Source organism: Helianthus annuus, chromosome 4, assembly GCF_002127325.2.
Source record: "Helianthus annuus cultivar XRQ/B chromosome 4, HanXRQr2.0-SUNRISE, whole genome shotgun sequence".
Classification (NCBI taxonomy): domain Eukaryota; kingdom Viridiplantae; phylum Streptophyta; class Magnoliopsida; order Asterales; family Asteraceae; genus Helianthus; species Helianthus annuus.
Window position 1 is genome coordinate 202,038,965 of NC_035436.2, and position 24,636 is coordinate 202,063,600.

Genomic DNA, 24,636 nt, shown 5'->3' on the forward strand with positions numbered 1-24,636 from the left:
AACTCTAATTTCGCTCCAGTGTACAACAGATTTCGCTCCAAGGTGCCCCTAAACCCTAATTCGCTCATAAGGCCATCCAGAACCCTAATTTCGCTCAGAAGGACACCCAGGGTATCTGATTTCGCCCCAGGGTGCACCAAACCCTAATTTCGCTCCAAACAGTCATTCCAGTTAGTGTGTTGATTTCGCTAAAAAAACAGTTGTGAATTTTTTAAAATCTGAAAAATGGACGAGGAATTTTACAATGCATTCGCTACTCCGGTTACCCCGATCACTATTGCACAGAACACAATGCTCAAAAACGAAACAGGAACAATGCAAAAACCGCCCAAACTCGTGAATATAGAAGAATATAAGGGATGGGAAGGTCGTTTTGAAAACTGGGTACAAGCAAATTACTTAGACGCTTGGGAATGTGTGGAAACGAAATATGTGAGACCGTTAAATGATGATGAAGAGGAAGTTGCGATCAAAGATATGAGTGCCGATGACAAGAAAAAATATAAGAATGACAAAATGATGTTAAGTCTGCTACAACAAGTTGTGAAGGAAGATATTATGGTCTTGCTGCAACACAATGGGAGTTCGTATTCAATTTGGAAAACATTGCGTTCAAAGTTTGTTGGTAGTCAGGAGATGGTGAAGAATAAGAAGTCACTTCTGAAAAAGGAGTTTGATTTGTTTAGAGGATTGAAGAACGATAGTACAAAGCAAATTATTGAAAGATATTGCAACTTGTTGGTAAACATGAAGAGATTAAGCACAAACAAAGACAATGAAGAGTTGATTGAAAAACTTGCAGATGCGTTACCACATGAAACTTGGGGAACATATCTGATGATGCTCAGGAACAAAAAGGGTTTTAGCACGTTAACTTTGAGCAAATTCATTGAGAAGTTGGAAGCTCAGGAAATAGAACAAAGAAAGATTGTTCGAATGAAAGATTTCGATGGTGAACAGGATATTGGGTTGTATTACAAAGCAGGGGCGAATGAGAAGTCTACAAATCTATCTCCAAAAATAGAAACTGCTTACAACGCCAATAATTCTTTTGGAAGTTCATCATCAGGATCAAACAGCAAAACAAGTTTCACATCATTTCCATCTTTTGATCCGAACATTTCAGCAACAAAAAATGGGAGAAAACTTCAGTGCAATATTGTTTTAAATCTTGAAAATGATCAAGATTATTCTGAGGAAGTTGCTAAAAACCACATGTCTTTATTGGGAATGGTTTTAGAATCTTATAGTTGTTTTGTTGCAGGTCGTATCGGGAATCCAATGCTAACAAAGGAAGATTACGACCAGATAGATGCTGAAGAGATGGAACTGATGGACATAAAATGGTGTTTGGCAAACGTGTTAAGGAGAAATGAGAAATTCAAGCAGATCACGGGGAGAGATGATCTTCGTGAGGCTAATGTTTCTACTTTAGGTTTTGACAAATCTAAAGTCACTTGTTTTCGTTGCAGGGAGAAAGGTCACTTCAAGAGGGAGTGCGCCAACCGCGAAGCAAGTGGAGCTCAGAATCCTTTCAACAACAACAATGATTATTATCGAAAAGCCATCTACCATCAAGTTGCTCAACAACCATCTCAATAGCATCAACATCAAGCACAAACTGCACATGGAAGAAGTATAATTGAAGATTCTGGAAAGAGAGTATGTGTGGTTAATCAGGATGAAAAGAAGCCATTCAACTGGGATAAATATGTCTCAGCTGATGGAAAAGCTTGTTGATCGATCAAGATGATGAAAAGCTACCCGAGGGTTTTAGCTGGGAGAATTTCACTTGGGATAACTATATTCCTGATCAAGCTACAGCTTACACAGCTTTTGTTGCCAGAGTTGAAGAAGATAGTGATGATGATGGTACTGAATACTATGCTAAACAGATGGCAAAACATTTGAAGATGATGGCAGAAAGCGACAGTGAAGATGAAAAAGTAAAGAAGAAAAAGAAGAAGGTAAAGACACCGGTTAGCATCGATGATGAAACAGTACCGGTAGTGAGAAGAAAAGTGAAAGAAACTCCAAAGTTCGAGATTAATGAAGAAGCCATTGCAAAGAAGAGTCCAATAACTTGTGAAAATTGTGAAGCTGTAAAGAAACAGAATAGTTCATTGATCCACAACATGAACAGATTGAAAGAATCATATGATGTGTTGAACAGGGCAATGAATATGTACAACGACACAAGTGAAGAGCAGGCTACAACAATGATAACACTTCAGGGAGCTTTCATGGTCAAGCAAAAAGTTGTAAACAACTATATCGAGAAGTGTGCTGATCTTGAACAGAAACTTGAACTTCAAAGAATTGAAACTGAAAGAGTTAACCGTTTATTAAAAAGTTACTCATGTTCATCTTATGTTATTGACAAGATCTATCCGACAACTGAAAGCTTGAAAGCATTTGAGGACAATGATGTAACTACAGAAAAGAAAATTTCAGAAGAAAAAGTTGAAGAAAAGACTCCAAAGAAAAAGACTAAAAAGAAGAAAGACACTGAAAAGACATCATCTGGGGTATGTTTGGCAAAAGTAGCTGGAAGCTGGTAGCTGGTGGCTGGAAGCTGGTAGCTGTAGCTGATAGCTAGTAGCTGTAGCTTTTTAGATATATTTGGTGTTTGGTAGAGTAGCTGGAGCTTTTGATAGAATGTATAAAATTACCAAAATGGACATAACTAAAAATTTAGAAAGTTGATGCATTAAAAAGTTTCTTATTTTGAGAGGTTAAAATAGTCATTTTTCCCTAAAAGCTTGTAGCTCCTTCTAAACGCTACTAGTAGTAGCTTTCAACCAAAAGCTTCAAGCTCCTAACCTAAAAGCTTAAAGCTCCTTCAACCAAACAAGACTTTTTATTAAATAGGAGCTTTTTCTTAAAAGCTTAAAGCTTGAAGCTCCTAAAAGCTCCATGCCAAACATACCCCTGGTAAGAAACAAGGTGTCAGTTACAACAAGTGTCCACCTCCGCTGGAAAACGGATATCTGGCTAGAAATCCAAATGATGAAAGAGTTAAAAAGGCAACAAATTTACAGTGGGAGTCGGAGTCGTTAGTAAACTTGCCAGATAGTATTGATGTCGTGTTTACATCGTCTGACACTGATCAACAGTCTCAATTGATGAAGAAAGTTGTAGATCATGTGTTAGAAAACGATGAGATAGAGGAGTCAAAGTCGGAATCTGTGACAGAGTCAAAGTCTGAGTCAAGTACTCCGAGTCAAACAGAAAAACAGGGCAAAATAGTTTATGACAAAGAATTCCTGTTATCAAAATCTAATTTGGATGATGAACCGTTTAAAGTTGCTTACACTTTGAATGATTCTGACAAATTATATTCTGATGAGGAATTTCCAATAAGAGGTGTCAAAACTGAAATGATTAAAAAGGTTTTTAAACTAACAGAAATTAATATTTTTGAAATAAAAGATTTACATCTTAATGAAAAACCTAAAAAATACACCTCAAGAGTTCAACAAAGATTAAACAAGAAAAAAGGTTACAGTTCTGGTTCAGGTTTTCAAAAGAAATCTAACCATAGCGATAATTTCAAAAAGAAAGGTCTTGGTTTTACTCCAACAGAAAAACAGAAAAATGAAAAATATGTTCGTGATTTTAAATCCAAAATGACATTTGTTTCAGGTACGTCAGCAGACGAAGAAGAAAGATTTATGGAGGCAGTCAAACAATGAGTTCCTTGCGAAGAAGCAAGATGAAATGAAGAAGATGGCTGAGCAAAAGAAAGATACGAGAACCTGTTTCCAATGCAACACTGTTGGACATATTGCCAGAGATTGTTCATACAATCAAAACAGGGAGTATCCCGTAAACTCAAAGAGAAAGTGGTTGAGTTTGAACCACCAGTTGATAGAACTAAACTGTTTAAAAATTCTACTTTTGAAATTGGTGAATGTTCAAACAAGTTTTACCAGAAGAAAGCTAAATCTGACAACCAGAAATGGATTGTTAAGAAAGCTGTTGAAAGCTCTAGTGATGATTCTGATAGGTCAAAATCAGAGGAGCTATCTTCCGGCGATGAATCTGACTCCACAAAGTCAGATGAGCCACAAGTTGTTTCAAAAAGTGAAGATATTTTAAAAGATGAAAAATCAGTTCCGATTATGAATGATGAGGATTTTCCATCACTTCGGGCTAAAAATTATAAGAAGAAAATTGGTAAAGTTGAAATTTCTAACCAATTTTATAATGATAAACAGGATTTTGATGTTGCGAAGGTCTTTAACCCCAAGGTAAAACATATCTTTGGAAAGATGATTGACCGAAAAGTCAAGGGGTTAAAGAATTTTATGAGAAGAAGAGAGGAGGTAAGAAACCGGGTGATGGTGACTCGGTAACACCCAAGGCTGGTCAGGCTTGGGTGGATATTTTCTTCGACTCAAAACCTGACTTACCGGAGCTCCCAGGTTGGTAAGCGTGGAGCATGAATCAGCATTTTTCTTGAAGTATTTACTACAGTAATGTCAATCATGCAAATGGTAAAAGGTTTGTTTGTGTTTGTTTACAAGTGGTTAGAAGATTTGATTGTGCATAACTTGTGCATATGGTAAATCAAGGACATTAATTTATACTTGCATTTTCCTACAAGTGGTTGAAAGACAATATGATGAATCACATCCCCAAACTTATTATTGATAAACCTATAAGTGGTAAAATCAATCAAACTTATTTTCCGGAAAAACCATTTTGATTAAAACAAACTAAAGTGTTTTGAAATCTAAATGGGAAAATAGTTTGTTGATAGGGGGAGTTCTGATTGTTTATGCCAAGTGAATGGCGATTTGATGTGATTTGATATCGGTTGTCATGTTTCTGTATAGTTTGTTTTCATATTTTCTTTAATGTGTTTGCATTTTAGGGGGAGTAGAAATTTTCAGAAAATCCAAAAACATTAGAAAATTTGAAAAAGCCAAAAACATGATAAAATCAAAAAAGAGTTTTGTTGTAAAAAAGAGGAAATGATAGTACATCAGTGGACTGTCACAACATGCTAAAGAAATGTAAAGATAAAATGTGATAAACAATCTTACTGCGGATGTGTCGGTAGGTTTTTACACATTTAGTAGATTGTGACGAGATATAAATCTAAGAAAGTTTGAATGTAGCTTATTCTGTGGGTAACAACGTCTTGGATATATAGGTAACCCCTGAAATCTTGTTTGAAAGGTCCCTTATTCTGAGATACTAGGTCTTTATGCTCAGTGATATCTGGGGTATTATCCCGGGACTTCTGCTGTATGGAAGTACTGACCTAGTCCCCGGATAATGCTTTCCGCAAATGCTTGAAACATAGCATCACCCTTAGCAAGCTGATGAAACAATAAAATTGATAGTCGCTGCTATTGTAATCAAAAGATCCCCTAAAGGGGACACACCGAAAAGTCGAAGCTGTCATCTCTTTGCGTATACGGAAGTATCGACCTGAGCTCTCACGGCCCTCGCACCTAACCCCTGAACAGATATCATCTGTGGTATACTCACCTGTAAGACTAAATATTGGGATCTGGATACGAGAGTATATTCAAGTAGTGGGACACACAGATAAGTTCAAGAGCTTAAAACATTAACATCGTATCTCGGAACAATTGAACTTTGTGTAAAAATTTAAGTGGATCAGTATACTGACAATCTAGGTGAATTGTTTAGAACTTAAAATGAAATGAAGTTTAACGGTGTTGGTGATTTGTCTCATAAACTGATATGATCCTCTTACACAAACTCACAAAAATATTGCCTGTAAATTTCTTTACTGCATTTTATTTTTGGTTATTTCACAAAAATCCAAAAAGATTTTCGGTGTGTTTTAGCATAAATTTTGAAAAATTCAAAAAAGATTTTCGACGACTGATATTGAAAAGCTGATTTTCAAAATTCCAAGTGCTAAACATGATGAACAGATGGTTTGGGAGAGTGTGTTGTTTTGATAAGAAAAACGATATAGTTTCAAGTGGTTCATCAGTATCTAATTGTTTGATTAGTATGTGATAGGATCTTCAAATGGTGTCTATATGCTTAAATGTTTATCATAAAACTTATGTTTGTGGTAGAGTTTTATGCAGGATGAGTTAACATTTGAGGGGGAGTGCATGTTGATGATGATGAATTTAAAGATGTCAACATCTAAGAGAAGTAGTTTGTTGGTGATAAAAGAGAAGGAGATGAATATAGAGAGAGAGAAGCCCAGAGACCGATCAAGACTGAAGAAGTGAAGACACAACATTGTCATGACTCGATAGTCGACTCGTTAACATCTGAGGGGGAGTCTGTTGGTGCATGCATCTGTCGACTTCGTCTTGTATCGAGTCTTACATTGAATTGTATAGATTAGGGCATGTCTTACGAGAAAATTGGAGAATGTATGTAATTAGAATGATGATTTCGCTCATAGGGCATTAGGTAGGGGTTTCGCTTATGTGGCCATTGGTGATTTCGCTCATGTGGACATGTGGTCATTGGAGCGAAATCAGGAGCCCTATAAATAGGTGCTCATAAGCGAAATCATAATATAGTTGTGCAATTCCATACCGAAGTGCTGCCGGTGTGAAGACTGAATTGTAATTGCTTTTCGATCAATACAATCAGTAGTTAAAGTGAAGAATAAGCTGTTTCTAGCTTTGTTTCTTGTTTTCCGCACCTGAAACAAAGTAAAACTCCTCTGAACGACTCATTTGGGTTAGAATTCGATCCTACACAACTTACACCACTTGAATCATCTACGCGAAAAAAATGAAACCGTAAAAAGAAAACCGAGGCCGAGAAGGAAAAAGCAAAAGAGGATCGTCGCATGACTCCGTAAACAAACGAGGAAGAGTTGGTGTTGACGAAAGTTTGGCTTTCAATTTCTGAGAATTCGGTTCTAGGTATACTTTATTTTATATTTATTTTAAAAATACATCTTATAATTATAATATATAATTTTTAATAGGTACCAACCAACATAATGACGATTTTTGGAACCGAATAAACTAGCTTTATCACAAAACCTTAGATCAAGATTACTATCGGAAAAATGATAGTCTCTTGTCAAAGTGACGTGAAATAAATATCGCCATGATCACCTTCAACGGCCACTACAACAACTTAAGGAACAACCCAAAGAGTGGCGAAATGGACATCGACTGGTAGAGCATGCGATGGCCTTGAATTCGGACGGAAAGAAAGGGGTCACCTCTAAATTTATTCATTGTTGGGATATTGCAAAAAACTATCCAAAATGGGCACAAGTACCTTTAGCGGGACAATCGTCTTCCAAAAGGTCCAAAAGTTGTTCATCTACTAATCGCCCGGATGCTCATGCCAAGTTTGAGATCAACTTAAGCGGCGATGATCTTGAAGCCAAACGCCCACTTGGAAGAGATAAATCAAAAAAGAGGGCGCAAAAATCATAGATTAGGAGTGATGAAAGAAACCTCGCTTTGGCCGGCATCATAGATCAAATGGCTACGTTCAATAACATCCAATAAGAAAGAAACACCCAAAAAATAAAAGCTATCGAGATTTACGAACGAAATGAAAGGAAGTCGGATATGAAATTAAACCAAGAAATAGAAAGCTCTATAATGTGAGTCTTGCTAAAGATTTGGTTTTTGCGTTGATTTAGGGATTTTTGGTTGTTTACTTGATTTGGGGGTTTGGGAATTTTGTGGTTGTTGAGTTGGGGATTTTGTGTATTGATTTGGAGATGATGGTGGTGGAAACGACACAAATGGTGATGGTGGTTATAGATGATGAAGGCCGGTAACGGTGGCAGGTGATGTGGGTGGCGGTGGTGGGTTCAAGCGAGATGGTGATGGTGGTTGGTTTCAGGCGAGATTATGGTGGTGGTTTTTGTTGGAGATGGCTGGGAGGGTGGTGGTGATAGAAAACAGATGGGGAAAGATAGGGTTGGAGATAGAGGGGGTATAATCTGAAAAAAGGGAAATTATAAAATTGCCCTCAAGTGCAAAACACATGACTATATTTAATAGGGAAATAACTAGGTTAGGGCTAAAGGACACAACATGCAATATTTTGAAACATTAGGTACAAACTCATCAATTTCAAACACAAAATACCGTCTGAAAAATGGTATAAAGATAAAAGGACAATCTTTACAATTTTTTTTTTTAAATATCCTTTTACCGATTACATCGTGAGGTAATATGTCAAGGTTTAGAATATATTTAACGAGAAAACTTCAAAATCTTTAAAAACATGTTAATTCACATGATACATTAATAGCTTTCGCAAACTTTCAGAAGCAATGTTTTGATTCGACAAAAGTCCTTATATTTTCAACATCATCAGTTTTATTTCACAAGACAAGGATAAATGCATTAATCTGCATTTGTCTCAATTGCTGAGTGTTATGTGCCTTATGTCAAATATTTGATGCAAAACTACCATTGAGCCGGGGATTTCACTGGAAGCAGCCTCTCTATTCCTACGGGATATAGGTAAGGTTGTCTACATCTTACTCTCAGACCCTACCTTAGTTTTACCATTGGTGAGATTTACTAAGTACGATGATATTGCTGATGGTGATATGATTGTATTCTTTCACAACCATTATCACCGGTTGTTCGGGTTTCGTTTTTATTATATAAAGTTACATATGTTATCAACATCAGTGGATGATGTAAGCTTACGGGAGGATGTGACTTTGTATTATATAAAGTTGCGTATATTGTCAATATCAGTGGATGATGTTATCAACATCAGTAGATGATGTAAGCTTTCATTTGGGTTTTTACCGTAAATTTATGATTCAAACTTTTGCTCAAATTGTTTAATAACAATGGACCTTTACTGAATTGTACACTAACAATGTGTCAAAAAAAATTAAGGTTATATATAAGAAGTTATTAGACAACATAAAATTAGGTCATGCTTTCATTTTAGACAACATATTATCAATTACTTAGCTTATTTCTATATCAAACATGTACACTAAAACAAACTGTCTTTAACATTGTTTTATAAAAAGATGTAACTAAATGCAAATAATTTAAATGATACATTGTAATCTGTTTTTTAGTATTTGATTTCGATTGTTATTAAACATACCCGTGTGTTCACACGGGTGTTACAACTAGTACCATATAAAAGAAAGTTTTGAAATCGGAAAGTCAAAGCTAGTTATGGGATGATAAAGAAAATTAAATAGATTTTTAAATTTAATTAGTAATAACTAAATTCAAAAGATGAACATAAACAAACGGATATAAACGAACACGAACGAACAAATTTAAATGAACGAACATAAACGAACGTAAATGAACAAACATAAACGATTGTTCATGAACGTAATTGAACAAACGGGGCATTATTCATATTCGTTCGTTTATTTAAATTAACAAAAAAATTGTTCATGTTCGTTCATTTATTAAATAAACGAACATGAACGAATTTCCTGCCGAACGATTGATGAACAGTTCACTGAACGTTCGGTTCGTTTACAAGCCTACCTCCGCTATAAGACAGAGTTCTTAATGCTACTAATAGATAAGAGTCAAACTAATGTCAAAAGTATCAATATACCCAAAGTCCCTCAGGTGTACCCAATTCTTGTGTTTGGAGAAGCATCCACGACACTACATGAAAATACTTGTTAACAATGACATAAATGATAAAAGTATATACAAAAAAAAAAAAAAAAAACAGGAAACTAATTGCTACCCATCTCGTGATTACTCGGCCCCCTTTTTAAAACATATATTTGGTATGGATGTAATCATGTAAACGAATCCGAACAAAACTTTTTCTTGTTTACTCACTAAGTTTGATTGAATAAACATACATAAATACTTGCATGAATGAATTTAACGTTCATAGTTGTTCGTTTAAAAACTAAATTTTGTTTGGCTCCTTGTTGTAGCATACCTAAAAAAATCATTAGTATAGGCAGGGGCGGACCCACCCCAAACTGTGTGTGGACCGACGCACCTTTGGAAAAAAAAATAATGTTATTTTTCATCGAAAATCCCGGTCGCACCGTTGAAAATTTTTAACCGCTCCTCTTAGAATAAAAAATATTATGAATTTACAAAAAAAAATATAGTAAATTGTAAACACTGATTTTTATTTAATATATATAAGTATATAACACAATATTTTATATAACTCTCACTTAACCCAATTAAACTATCACAGCCCAATCTACAATTCATTTTTATTAACCCAAGCCTAAACCCAACCCAAAGATAATTAATGGTTATGTTAACACAATATTTTATATAAGTTTTTTTTTGTTCTATATTTCTAATTAATGATTTTGTTGTTTTGTTTAAAGTTTTGTTTGATTTACTGATTAGTTACAAGTAATCAACATTTAAAAGTATTGCTTGAATATCTGAAACTTAAAATTTGAAAATTATGGACTATGGTTGATGATTGTTTATTTGTTTAAGTGTTAACTATTATTTTATGGATTTATAGAGCGATTTCTATAAAGAAATACATGCTTAGAAAGTTATCTTTAAATGATGTTTTGAATAGATTTCAAATAATGAAAACCCGTAGAACCCAAGTTTAAATATGTTTGTAATGACGTTTGACACTTTAACATGAATAATTACATGAATGAATTTAATGTTCGTTTAAAAAACAAATTTTGTTTGGCTCCTTGTTGTTTATATACCGAAGAAATCATTAGTATAAGCACATAGTTTCCTCATTTTAGAAAAGAAGGATACATCATGCATAAGTATATAAATTCTAATTCTAATTCTAATTTGATTTCAAATGACAAGTCACTACAATAACTTTTACCCCATTATTTTATAACTTTACTAGTTTAAGATCCCGCGAGTTTCGCGGGTGGCTTAACACAAACATATAATATCTACCGGCATTGAAGTCCATGTATGAACTATAATATCCTCTCAATCCGACAGAGCCATATCCGACACATCGCCTTCATAAAGATCGCTTTTTATAACCTACTTTAATCTTTTCGACCCGTCAACCCCGCAAGCATGTTGCAACACGTTTTTTGCAGAATAAAAAGAGACAGGGGCTGGAACTTCTATCCAACTGCAAACTCGCCTCTAAACTTCCTTCGCAAATTCGCATTCAGCCAAAAGATGGTCTGAAGTCTCTTGCGTGTTTGCCCGTTCATTTGAAGTCGGAAACACTTAATGTAATGAAAATACATGAAATGCATATAATTGTAATACTTAGAATATAGCATTACTCCAAAACCTCTTACCAAGTATTGTGTCATCTTCATTCACTAAGCATGGTCCAATCTACCATTAAAGATTAGGAAAAAGAACAAAACAATCTAACTGCAGAAACAACAGAGCACGTAGCCGACACCGATCCCTAAATCGCTGCTCAACGTTTCAATTCAAGACTCCAAAACTGCCATCGTTATCGGTTGCCACTCACCATCGCCCAAACTCGTCTGGTTCAATTCCTCCGCTACCACTCACCGTCATCGTCACCAACCGACCACTCTACTACCACAACATTCTCTTCCTTATCTCGACTCTCGTTCCTCCCTTCTACGTCTTCATCGAACTCTTCTTCTCTACATACTTTACTGCATATTCAACTAAAAGTCAAATTTTCTCATGCTAATAATCGCAATTGCTACTTCGAGGTAATGCACAAGTCACATATTATAACACAATAGGTAGAACATGATTGCTGAACATAACATGTTGCGAGCAAACCTGATGAAAATAAGCTTGCTTCATTAATGCCATCCCAAAACATGACCTTTATCTCTCAAGGTTATTAAATAAAAAAGGATTTTTAACAACAAAAATTTTTTTATTGATTTTTTTACTGGGTGTATTAGAAAAATTTATTGACTGATGACCTATTGATCAAACTTTGTTTGCTTTGAAAATCCATTTCTCATAGATTTGAATGGCAAAAAAACTATAAAAAGAAATTTAGCACAAGAAAGTGGTTTTTGTTCTTGATGTTTCTATGATAAGTTTTAAAAGTGGTCATAAATAACTAAAATCAAATGTGAAAAAATTCATACTTGGCAGGAAATGACCACACTTAAATGAATATGACCAACACGAAACTAACCAGCTTCAACACGTCGCTCCGGTTATCTCATCACTGTTAGTTTTAAATATAAACATGTAAAGGGATCCAGAATACTTAAAGATATGTCTACTCATCATCTACCTTGAACAATAAACATGCAAAAAACACGCAAGATTGAATAATTCCATATGGCTTTTAATTTTGTTGATATTTTATAGGATTATTTTAACTTTTTTATTAGTCAATACTATAGTGTTAACAACGTTGTTCCTGCTAGATAAGCATAAGATGGAGTGATGGACTAATGTATAGTGTTGCAAGAATCAGGTTCATGTAGTTTTCTGCGTTAGAATTGCTAACTGAAAAATAGAACAAATTTTATCACATCTGTTAAACTAATAGCAAATATGAAAGGTTCAAAATTAAAATTACAAAAGCAAAAATAGTGGCAAGCTGACTTTCAGATTAGTAGAGTTTATACAATTAAATTTCGTAAAACGGTCGGGATCGAGGTCGTAAGAGGCAACTTTTTAAGTGGATTACAGATTCAAAATGGACACTAATTTCAGTTAAAAATACGCAAAAGAATCAAACATACCTGTATGAGAAGATTAGATAGCAGACGTTGATCAACTCCATTAGTTGCGTAAATGAAAAAGATGCGACTTCAAATTTAAAAACTGCAAATTTCACCATACTAACCTCCGATATAAGTTGCGTAGGCACGACCATTGCAAATCGTTACCAATCACAACCCGATTCAAGCACCACAGCGCTATAAAAAATACGGCATCAATTGTCTTGTTTATCACTGCATCGTTGTTGTCGTTGTCTGTTGGTCGTCTCTTTATGACAAAGGCACATATATCCGAAAATAATAAGGCGGGTCTGCAAAATTTAACGGATCCTTACACCATGGGATCCAGAGGCAACCAGTGATCTTGAATTTGTAATATGAGACTCAATTAATAACAAAGTTCATACCAATACTTTCTAGTGGCTGCAAGGATTTTCATTAGGTGCCTTACTCCCTCTTCTTATTCAACAATGTAAGGATAGTTCCGGCAAAGACCTTCATAGGCTTCAAGATATGCATCATTGTCATGTTCGGATAATTATCAAAACAAAAACCTGGATAAAAGCAAATATCATGAAATAACACGATTTTGTAATTAAAGTAGAAACTACATGTTATATATAAAAGTTATGGGTCAACCAAACCTGACCCGACCAGTTTTGACCCATTACCCAACTTTCCCCCAGCTCGCACACTTTGCAACCCAGCTCGCACACTTTGCACCCTATACCAAAACACAACATTCGCAAATGAAGTGTCATCGGTGATCATTGCGTTAATGCAGTATATGTGGGCATAAATAAGTCAGTAAGTGCATCTTCTTTTAGATTGTGTACAATTTGTTACTTTCTTTTATACACTTCTTTATTGGAAAAGGTGAATCATAGTTGAGGTAAACTTAGTATTCTATATTTCTATTTAAGCCCATACAAACATTATATTCAAAGAACGTCTTTTAATCAGTTAAAGATTGAATTAGCAGCAAAGGGTTTTCATACAAAAGCTCTCTATACCACCTTTATTTGTAGAATATGTAATATTAAAAAGGTAATATTACTATATGTTAGGTTCAACACCCCATGTGACAGTGGGCTCAAAAACTATGATCAAACCTTGTTTGTACAAATAGTAGAAGTGGCTATTGTGCAGGTCTCAGTGTTTTTCGATGCCAATCGCTACCGAAAATACCAAGTATGGTACTGGTATTTGAAGGTAAAACTGGTACCAAAAAAGCAAAATGTCGGTGCCAAACCGGTACCGAAAATCAAGTCGGTACCGGTTCCGAATAGATATCCGATACCATTTGCTCATCCCTACATAACACAAAACTTAAGGCGTGTAAAGATGTAGTCACTCCAAATTCACGAATATAGATTCAAAGATATAAGATAAATGACAGGATTCATGCATTGAACCGCTTTCATTCTAGCAACTATGATTGTGATTCGAGTTCTTTTTTTTACTAAAAAAGATAAGATAAAATTCATATTAAATGTATCAATTTGAAGGAACTCTTATAGCTTTTTTTATATATTTTTTGATTAAACTGATTCCTAAATATCACTTCTGAATGATGTGGAGTAAGAGTAATTATATTTAAGAATTAAGATTTTCATACAAAATGTAGGTCACATAATACACATCCAAACACCCTGCAACACTTTTGGAAATAACATAAAAAGAACCCCAAATCAGAGGTTAACATAGCCATCAGAAAACAAAAACAAATTTAACATTGGCTTCGCTCCTAAGTCCTAACACATTTACCATTTCATCAAAAACCTAGAAGACCTCACACAAAGTATATATATTTTTGAAACAAATAAACATCATATCAATTTTACATTTTGCTAGTTCTCAATCAAATATTGGAGTAGAGACCGCAAATCATAAAGAAACACACCTTATTCATATAAATAGTTTAACCTTGACTTGTACATTGGCAACAATAAGCAACATAAACCTAATAAGAACAAATATAAACACACCAGTAAACATAGATGAAAAAAAACCCCGAATAATCAGATTAAAAACAAAACAACAACAATCTCATCATAAACGAAAATATCTAAATCGAATCACAACACCAGTAATCTACAATTGCGGTGGAAACATGAAAATATGGAATTTCAATCGAAATAAGAAAACGTATTCATTTAACTGAAACCCTATATCTGAAAGGATATTAAAATTGAAATAAAAAAAAACCACAGTCAATACAAATCGTACCTATGATTTGAAAAACGAATAACGAACATGAAAATTTATGAGCGTACCTTTTTCTTGAATGATAAGAAGAGTCTGCGGTGGAATTGAAACTGACAAAAGGAAAAAAGTAGATGAAGAGATTGTTGATTGTCATCAAAGATAGATCTCTAAATCGTCGATTTGAATATTGCAGAGGAAAACGGCTCAACCATTTAGGGTTTGAAGAGAGAAATTAGAAACTAATTTGTCGCCATCATCCTCATCACATTGCCATCCTCAAAATCAGATGAGCACGTGATTTACTATCCTCTATTGAAAAGTATTCATCATCGATATGAGATGAATCGCTGATGTCCATATGGCTAAGATTTAGGGTTTTGTGTGAGATTGATTGAGAGAAAATATGGAAAGCTTAAAGATTAGAAGAAAAAAAAAATACCTTTTGCTTGTTGCTTTAGACTAGGGCTGTAAACGAGCCGAGTCGAACCGAGCTCGACCTGGCTCGAGCTCGGCTCGAACTCAATTCGAGCTGGCTCGGCTCGGGCTCGAATTTCAAATCGAGCTGAGATTTGAGGCTCGAGCTCGACTCGATTAAAATTCGAGCTAGCTCGGCTCGGCTCGATGTAGCTCGAATTAACAAAAAACCGCAAAATTTACTACTTAAAAACCCTAAAAATGAATATTTTCATAGACTAAGGGCCATAATTGTAATTATATTTAACCAAATGGCTAAATATGCAAGTATAAATACTTAAATCTATTTGTACATTTTCCTTACCTTCTTTTATAGGGGAAATACTCCCTTAGTTTTTGTCTTCTAAGCGATGTGGGACAAAAATATGAAGGATGTAAACCTTATCGAGCTGGCTCACGAGCTCGCGAGCCGAGCCAGGCCAAGCTCGAGCTCGACTCGCTTACAAATCGAGCCGAGCCGAGCTGGCTCGTTTACAACCGAGCCAATTTCGAGCCGAGCTCTTTTCGAACTTTTTTCGAGCGAGTTTCGAGCGAGCTGCGAGCCACGAGTTTTTTGAACACCCCTACTTTAGACTGAGATCTAGGTTGTGATGGAAGAGATAGATACAGCGATGGATGTAGAAGATGATGGGCATAGGAAAGATGAATAAAAATTATGAATCGTACCATGGAAGGAAGAAGGAGGCGTTGTTGTGTGAGATAAGAGAAAAGTTTTTCCCTCCTAAACCAAAAAAAGATGGTTTAAGCAAATGCCAGGTGGCAATTAGAGGATTAAAATAAGGCCAAGTGGCACCAAAGTGTTTTGTTTTAATATAGATAATAGATTTCATTTCAATAATTTATCCCATTCATTTCAATAATTTATCACACTGTAATCCTAAAAAGTCAACCACTTCAGGTAACTTTATTTACTTGTCACATTATTTTCTAACTTATTTCCAAAACAATAATGTTTTCATGCGTTGTTATTAAGGTGTATATAACGTGTACAAAATAGGATTAAAAATCAAACGAATTGACTAAACGAATAAACAATAAAAAAATCATAAAAAACTGAAAAGGGGATGGGAGGAGTGACCTAAGCAAAATATATAATAATAGAGATAACATATATTTACAAATCTCTTTTACCAGAGTATTATTTTCTAAATCCAAACCTATAACTATACAAAGACTTGTACTTTATGAAGTAGATCTTTGTACATATATTTGAAGTTAGTAATTATCATTCTGTACAAATGACCAGCCATTATATAAACCCACACGCAACCTCTGTCATCCAGCCCAGCTACCTAACAAACTACACGCCTTCTCCACCCCCTACCCCTACCCCCCCCCCCCTCCCCCCTCTTCTTTAACCTTCATTTTACTCACATACCTTCTTGAATCTCTTCTTCCTCAACAAACATTTGTAAGTCTCTCTCGTTCATTTACAATCATCTTGTATCTATATGTTTATATACGCATACATGATGCATATATGTATATATGCATGTATATCTTTTGCTTTTAGTGTTTAAATTTATGCATGTGGACATTTTCTGCTAATTATGATTCTGGATTAGAAGCATGGACATTTATATAGCTTGTTGAATCTTTCTTTTTGTCATTCTTGATCATTATTCATGTATAAATATGTTTTTATTCTTGTTATTATACATGGGTGTCTTGAAAAAAACTTAATATTTGTAGTTGCTTTTTATCTTAGTTATTCATTCTCATAAAGTTTTAGAAGTTTTTTATAAGCCCATGTATAGTGGTCACTACCCATAATCCCCTTTACCATAACATATCTGTGCCCCTTTCAGTTATATATATATATATATATATATATATATATATATATATATATATATATATATATATATATATATATAATATGTATATATATAATATGTATGTATATACGTGTGTGAGAGAAACCAAAACAATTACCCCGCGAACACCATCACGGTTATTCAAACATACCCCTCATAACCCCAATGGGGCGGTGCTTTGGGCCCTACGGGTAGGGGTGTTCATTGGGTTTCGGGTTTTTCGGGTCGGGTTATTTGGGTTTTTCTCTGGGAAAAATTGACCCGATAACCAACCCATTTTAAAGTTCGGGTTAGTCGGGTTTGGGTTATTCGGGTTAGTTCGGGTCGGGTTATTCGGTTTTTGGGTTTAGATCTAAATGAAAATAATTTTTTTTTACAAGATAGCATCAAAATTTATATTGCTACTTTAAAAATATCATCAAAGTTCAAAGATTAGTTGACAATATGCTAGTATAATATTTAAAAGTCTCGAAACTTAGTGTTTCATGTATTAAAGATTCCAAATCTAAACGCTTCTATAAGAAAAAAAACAATAAATGCTCGGGTTTTTTTTGGGTTTCATGTTTCGGGTTTTTGGCCACGAACAAGTGACCCGATAATCGAACCATTTAAAGTTCGGGTTGGTCGGGTTCAGGTTTCTCGGTTATTCGCTAATTTGGGTTCGGATGACTTTATTCGGGTCAGGTTTGGGGTTTTAGATAAAAATGAATAGCCCTACAGGGTTTTTAGCGCCCCATCAAACCCCTTCACCTTACGAGTACGCATGGCTTAGAACGTACCCCATACACATTTGACATTATATATCATTCATTCTGTATTTTAATCCCATTTTTTTTGTTTTCTTCCCTTCTTTCTCATAAGATCATTCCTTTTGTTATCGGATAGTTACGATTGTATGATGAATTGAATGTGTTAAAAAATATTAAATTTATTATATTGAAAAGCCTAGTGCATTAAATGAAGTAAACATCTATGCAATGAGTTTGTAAACCAAGAACATGACTACATGAGTTGTCAAATCTTGATTGGGTACTAAACATGACATTAATTTATGTGGATCAACAACAGAGGAAGAAGGGAGGGCTGAGATCTTTGCACGTGTCCCAATAATCTTCTCCATTGATCAAGAGGAAAGATGTGAGGAGAACAAAAAATGAAATTATCAAACTTTTATTTTTATGTACTAGTGGATGATCCGACCCAATGGTTTCAAGATATCTTCATATAGGAAAATGACCCTTTTGTCCTCGGTAACCCAGAAAACAGCTCATGAAACTGAGGGAGAGAGCAAAGTTGATTGTTACCAATGATTGATTGACTTCTTTTATATAATATAACTTCTTTTATATGATAAAGTGTTAATATAATATATATTGGCATATATGCTTTTGTTTTCTTGTGTATTTTGGTTGGTTATTTGATGTTTTTTTTTATAATTCATATGTCCTGTTTGGTAATTTTATTTATTAGGTGTAGTAATACTTAAAAAGATGTCAAAAAAGTGTATGTAACACATTATATTGGATATAGGATAAAGTTTGAGTTTGGGCAAAATAAGGTGGCTTTTGTTTATGGCTTTTATAGATATTATAAAATGCATCATATTCAAAAGTAGTTCTTCATCATGTATTCACTTTTTCCTAAAAGTGGTGCTACCTTTTCTTTTATATCATTTTATTGCATCTTTTTTCACATGTATTATTAAAAAGTTTGCTAATAAATATCCAGTTTTTAAATATTCAAATTCAAATTATGTGTTAAAGGCTAAAACACGTATTTTAAATCAAAATCACATAAATTATGTTGTAGACATGGTGGAACCATCGTGTTTGGTAGTAATATTTTTCTATGCAATTAATGTTTTTATATGGTGAAATGACCAAAACATCATTAAAATGATGTTATTTGTATCTTATGAAATAATAATTGTATACTGAATTGGATTTGTCGCTACAAAACATCATAAATGACTAGGACCATTGAGCTCACAAAAAATGTATTTGGTGTCATTACACCATTGTTTTTTAAAAGGACAAGACACTTCTTAAATGTTGAAGCACAAGACGAAGACACTAGACGCCAACTTCATGTGCACTAGGCGATGTTAAAAATAAAATAACAAGAAGTATACATACAACAATCTATGTATAATTTAAAAATAACTGTGTATAACTAAAAGAAGTCGACCTCTATGTATAACATGAAAACGTTTGATAAAAAGTAGCTTTTGTTTTCTAAACTATATCCGAAACTAATGACATATCGAGTTGGTACTCTTTGTCATAACAAATTTTAACATTGATTCATGCTAGGAAAGTCACAAGTTTTTAAGAATTACTAACCATAGAAGTAAAATATTATTGTTATAATGGTTAAGCTTGAGTGGGTCCATATATTGGTTATGGTCGTTATTCAAAGAATCAAAGGTGCCAATAGAAGAAAGATGGAAGTGTCAATGTTGAATGTTGACATGTGAAAGCTCATTCTTGTGTAGACATACAACATAATTGTTGGGATGAAAAAGGGAATGTCATCCATAATTGCTTCACTAGTACTCCATCTCTTTAAATAATGATATTTAATTATTAGTTGCGTTTAAATTGTTTATCTCGTTTTTTTAATAATAAATTTCACCTAAATTTCACCTTTACCTTTAACTTGCAATGATTTAAATCCATGACCTCATATTTGTAAGGAAATACACCTTACCACTAGGTCATGGGTTGTTTATCCGATATTTTCATTACCAAATAATAATTGTAATAATAAAATAAAGAGCTTTATTAATAAATATCAATAGCCAATACTGATGGCAAATTGACAAAATCCTATCTATAGTATTATCCAAATTCTAGATAATGATTTTTCATATGTTGTCTTTTGGAGATAAAACAAACCCAAATTAAGTATTCTTATATGAGATAGAGAGAGAGAATAAAACTACTTAATGTATATATGAGTTGAAACTATTACAACTAATTTTACAAATATATATATACACATATCTATATATATATATATATATATTATAATTAAAAAAATGAATAATATATGGCAAATAAGTTATATTAATTAAACATTGATAACGTCTTCAAATTATATATAACTCTAATTTACAACAATTCTATGCAATGAAGGTTGTACTTTTTGCTTCTTACATTGTAAGGTTGTTTATAGTAAACCATGTGCTTCCTTCACTTTCTACTGTTTGTTACCCCAAAACCCTCACTCACCTCCTACTTCACACACGAGTTAACGGAGATGGTTTCTTTCTTCCCTAAATTGCAAGCGGCACCGAATTCGTTCTCCACATCGTCAAACCACCGTCGTCACCACAATCACCATCGCTTGCTGCACCACGGATGTCATCACGATGCTGCACCCTACCTGATGCGTGGTTGTAAACCGGTGCTTGATATTGTTTAACTTAACGTTTTTACGTAAGTTTTAGTTTCGAATAGCCTACTTTTAATCAAGAATGTGTTTTGCAGGTTTGATGAAGTTTAAGGAGCTTTTCGGGAGCTTTACGGGTCACCGGGTCGAAAACCGGAGCACCGGGATGCGTTACGGATCAATCGAGAGTGCAAGGAGCAAAAAATGGAGAATGGAGTTTCTAGAGGCCGTCGACGACGGGGGTATACCCGTCCCGGACGGGCCCCAGAAAACCCCGTAGGCAAAATTTCCCGTAACCAGTCAATTAGGCCGTCGGCCACAGAATTCATTTTGGTGACCCGTCGGCGACGGGTTCACCACCGTCGGCGACGGGTGTTGGATTCGCAAAACGGGATTTTTGGTCAAATTGAAGTCTAGTTCGATTTCTATTGGCTCTCATTCATTCAACTCGGAAGTTACAGAAGAATTGAGTTGGAAAACATCAACTTGGAGCCATTATCACCTACCACTTCATCTTCAATCTATCCATCATCATCTCTACAACCAAGGATCATCACGATTATCACAATACAACCACCAATTCACCATCCTAAACCCTAGTTCTCCATCTTTCGTTCACACTCACCACTTTCACCCACAAACCCCAATCATCCATCAATTCTTCATCCAAGCAAGCTTCCAAGATGAATTCTTCCGCATTCCAAACATCCGGTGATCAAGCTTCTTCAACCATGAGCGGCTAATCATCTCGGTTTCACCCCGGTGTAGGTAGTTGTTAATTCTAGGGTTTTGAATTGTTCTTGTTTTAACTTAGTGACAATTTGTATTTGGTTTTTGAAACTCTTGACAATAGTATTACATTTGTTACAAATTCGTGAATTGTCGAGCGATGTTAAAAGTTATGACTTCGCGAAACGGTGATATGTAATTGTACATTGTCATTGTTAGGATTTACTTGTGTTGATTACAAAGTCTCTTTTTGTCCGTTCTTCGGGGCATTGATAGTTAGTAGCACCTAAGTCACGGTACACTAAATCCGTTAATCAAATGCAATTGAGTTGAAACTAGAACTTGTAGAAATCCTAGGTTAATAATTACCGAAACCGGGTGTGATTCCTTTTATTATTATCGTTCTAGTAATCATTTTTCTTGCAATCGTTAATTAGTAGTTGTTAATCATTTGCATCAATTCAATTAGTTAAAAATCATATCTCTCCATTAAACGAAAATACAAAAACACTTTAGCAAGCTTCATAATTGTGACAATTGTTTATAATTCATTCGAATCCGTATCTTCGTGGATCGACCCCTTACTACCACTAACACATTGTTAAGGGTAATTTGGGCTTATAAATATTATCTTTGACCGGAGCGCGACACTCCGATCAAATTTTGGCGCCGCTGCCGGGGAGTGCGTGTGCTTTGTGTTTGGATATTGTTTGAATTTGCGTGATTAACTGTTTAAATTGTTTAGCTTTCTTTTTGTATTGTCTTTTTCTTTGTTACGCGGGGTGTGTTACTTGTGCAGGTTACAGGTAGTGCATGCGTACACGAAATTCCGGGAGGACTTCACCTCTAGTCTACGAACCGGAAATTGAAAGACTCGCAAGAAGAAACCTAGCAAGCCGGTTAGAAGCAACTCTTGCTTCTAATCAAACCAACCAAACACCACCACTCACACCGACCATTGAAACCGATTCAATGGCAAACCACAATTCCAACCAAGACTTTAACCCCAACCAAAACCTCAACCCAAATCAATTCCAATCTCGAGGAACCTTTTATCCCGCTCAAGAGCAACCGGGTGGTAACACCAACGCAAGACCACCCACTCCACCTTTCCGAAACCAAAATACCAACAACACCCAACGAACACCTCAACAACAACCTCTTCACCGACAAGCGTCGTTACCTATTAACCTTGATGATCGGAATGTCAACTCCGATCGAAGAGGTAACCGTGATCGCGGCAATCCCGCAAATGAAGACCCGTTTTTCAACATCGACGATTTAAGGAATGCAATCCCCGATGACGAACCGTATAGTGTTCCCGGTTATCAATCGCCGGAACACGTAAGCATTCATACGGAAAATTCGGACGATGGGGGTATTACGATGATCGAGCTAATGATGATGAAGATTGGGGCTACGTGAATAGGGGAAACGTCTACAATGCTCGAAGGTACGACGATGAGGAGTTTGGTTATCAAAACGCCAATTATGTTGGGGAAGATGAATACGGGTACGGAGGTGGAAGAAACGATGGTTATGGGAACAACCGTCAACCACAAAACAATAACCAAAGGAACCGGAATGATGGGTTTTACAATAACAATAACAACAACAACAATGTAAACCCTAACCGGATTCCTCGTTTCGTGGGAGGTGGTAACCCAAGGGATAATCGAATGGGGGATCAAAGAGGTGAGAGACGGGATAATCGAAGACCGGTCGACCAAGAAGTTAATGGGCCACAACGTCGTCAACAACCTCCATGGGGAGTAAATGACCGTTTCCGACCGATAGTGACCGAGAATAATTCTCCGATAGTGTGCGAAAGGAGGATGTTTGATTGTAAGCCGCATTACATCAACATACTTCCTCATTTCAACGGGAGGTCCAATGATGAGCCGTACACGCATTTAACGGAGTTTTCTTCCATTTGTGATACTATTGGGGGGCATAATTTCGCACTAAAGGAAGTGAAGCTTCGGTTATTTCAATTTTCGTTGAAAGATAAAGCAAAACAGTGGTTCCTTACACTTCCGGCCAATAGTATTCGAACTTGGGAACAAATGCAACAAGCATTTTTGGACGAATACTATTCCATGGCAAAGACCGACGACGCGAGAGATGAAATTCGGTCATTTCGTCAACTTTCAAGTGAGCCGTTACATGAAGCATTTACCCGATTCAAAGAACTAATGAGGAGATGCCCACATCACCAAATAGAAAAATGGGAGTTGGTGAAATGCTTTGTACGGGGTTTGGATGATGCAACTTGGAATCGGCTTGAGACGACAAGCAATGGCACCCTCTTGAGCAATCATGAGGATGATGATTGGGAATTCTTGGAAAGGATGAGCAAACGATCCAAAGAAAAAGAATCGGCCGATAGAGCAAAAAGACATCCAGTTTCCCGATCACTTCCCGATCTTGATTCCAAGGACCGGATTTCCACCTTAGAACGGGAAATAGCTCAATTGAAAAAGAAGAAAGAGGTGAATGCGGTTCAATTTGCGGTTTGTGAAGAATGTGGGGATATTGGGCATGCAACCGAGCAATGTTCAATGGGTTCGAGTGGTTACACCGAAGAAGTCAATCAAGTGTATGGAGATAGAAAACAATATGACATGAACTCCAACACTTACCATCCGGGTTTGAGAAATCACCCCAAATTTCGGTATGGCAATGCTTCAAATCAAATGAACCCGAATTTCCAATCGGGTAATCAAGGAGGAAGCGGGTCATCATACCAAAACCGCCAAGGTGGTAACCAAGGAGGCTACCAACGGAATTACAACTAAGGGTACCAAGGTGGGTACCAAAAGAATTACAACAACCAAGGCGGTAATGGAAGTGGGTCAAACAACCAAACCGGTGGTAATGATTTGAATGCAAAGATGGATGCGATGCTTTCGATGATGCAAGAATCCAAAAAGGAGAATGAGATTCGAGACAAAGCACATGAGGCATTAGCAAAACAAGTAGGCTAACTAGCGGAAGAAGTGGCCCAAATAAAGGGAGGCACGGGGAAGCTTCCAAGTGACACCACCATAAACCCTAAGCATCAAGGGTCGAGCTCGAGGAACACACATGAGGTACCAATTAATAAAGTTACTTTACGTAGTGGTCGAGTTGTTGATAATGGTGTTAAAACACCACCACCCCAATTTGTTGAAGGGGTGGTGGAAGATGCTAGTGATGATGAGCTTGAGGATGGCCAAACGGGTCAAAATAAAAATGATTTGAAAAAGAATAATGTTACTCCCGTTGTGGCCATTCCTGTCCCCAAGGCTAAGGAAAAGGGTGTGGAGGTTAATACCGCCCCTTATCCCGAAGCATTGAAGGGACCAACGAAAAAGGTTGTAAACAAAAGAGGTCCACAACAAGAAGAGTTGTTGGAAATTTTCAAACAAGTAAAAATCAATTTACCTC

General features: G+C 35.7%; 2 long non-coding RNA genes across 2 annotated transcripts; one reads left to right on the forward strand and one right to left on the reverse strand.

Annotated features, from left to right (window-relative positions):
- Positions 1-12,000: 12,000 nt before the first annotated feature.
- On the reverse strand, positions 12,001-13,696 carry LOC110935293. Its single transcript, XR_002589019.2, has 3 exons — positions 12,994-13,696; positions 12,608-12,897; positions 12,001-12,081 (listed from the first exon to the last, which is right to left on the reverse strand). It is a non-coding gene; the product is annotated as an uncharacterized LOC110935293 (long non-coding RNA).
- A 2,853-nt stretch (positions 13,697-16,549) lies between these two features.
- LOC110937974 lies at positions 16,550-18,488 on the forward strand. The gene is made up of 2 exons (XR_002591139.2): positions 16,550-16,679; positions 18,154-18,488. It is a non-coding gene; the product is annotated as an uncharacterized LOC110937974 (long non-coding RNA).
- Positions 18,489-24,636: the final 6,148 nt, after the last annotated feature.